This window comes from Physella acuta, unplaced genomic scaffold (genome assembly GCF_028476545.2).
Source record: "Physella acuta isolate Inbredline_101_S28 unplaced genomic scaffold, ASM2847654v3 ptg002010l, whole genome shotgun sequence".
Lineage (NCBI taxonomy): Eukaryota > Metazoa > Mollusca > Gastropoda > Physidae > Physella > Physella acuta.
Window position 1 is genome coordinate 97237 of NW_026733515.1, and position 1178 is coordinate 98414.

Consider the following 1178-nt stretch of genomic DNA (forward strand, 5'->3'; position numbering starts at 1 on the left):
TTGTCTTCTGACACCTTACTAACTCACTATGACCCAGGGAAAAGACTTATATTAACATGTGATGCTTCACCAGATGGTGTAGGAGCAGTCTTATCCCACATAGATAAAAAGGGTGACAGACCCATTGCTTTTGCCAGTAGATCTTTGAACCAGGCTGAGAAAAATTATTCTCAGTTAGATAGGGAAGGCTTAGGTATCATTTTTGGTGTTAAGAAATTTCATACGTTTCTGTTTGGTAGGAAGTTCACCATCTTTACAGATCATAAACCATTGCTAGGTTTATTTGGAGAAAACAAAACCCTACCTGAGCATGCCTCACCAAGAATTCAAAGATGGGCTATCACACTAGCCGCATACAATTATGAATTGAAATACAAACCTGGATCTGAGAATAGTGCAGATAGTCTTAGTAGATTACCTTTAAAAAACCAAAGCCTTAGCTATGTACCAGAAGATGTATTTGTTCTCTTCACTATCATGGATAACTCCAATATAAATGTGAATGATATTAAAAGAGAAACACAAAAAGATGAGTGCTTAATAAAAGTATATGAGTACTGTAAGAATGGTTGGCCTGAAGAGTCTGTGAATGATGACTTAAGGCCATATAAAATAAGAAAAATGGAGTTAAGTCTAGAAGATGGATGTGTACTATGGGGGTCAAGAGTAATTATCCCCAAAATGTTACAAAAAGAAGTTTTAAGAACTTTACATGATACTCATCTTGGTTCTTCCAAAATGAAGAGTCTAGCAAGATCATGGTTCTGGTGGCCACATATGGATGCTGATATTGAAAAATATGTAAAGCTTTGTTCAAGCTGTGCACAACATTCAAAGCAACCAGCTACAGCACCTTTGCAAAACTGGGACTGGCCAATCGAACCATGGAAACGTACACATATAGATTTCGCAGGACCTTTCATGAACAAAATGTTCTTAATTGTTATTGATTCACATTCTAAATGGTTAGAAGTTAAAATCATGAACACAATCACTGCAAATGATACCATTATAGAACTTAAGGAAATATTTTCAACTCATGGATTACCAGATCAAATTGTTTCAGATAATGGGCCTAGTTTCACAGCTCATGAGTTTAAACTGTTTTGTGTGGCAAATGGTATTGAGCATATAACCACATCCCCCTATCATCCTGCTGGGAATGGTTTAGCTGAAAG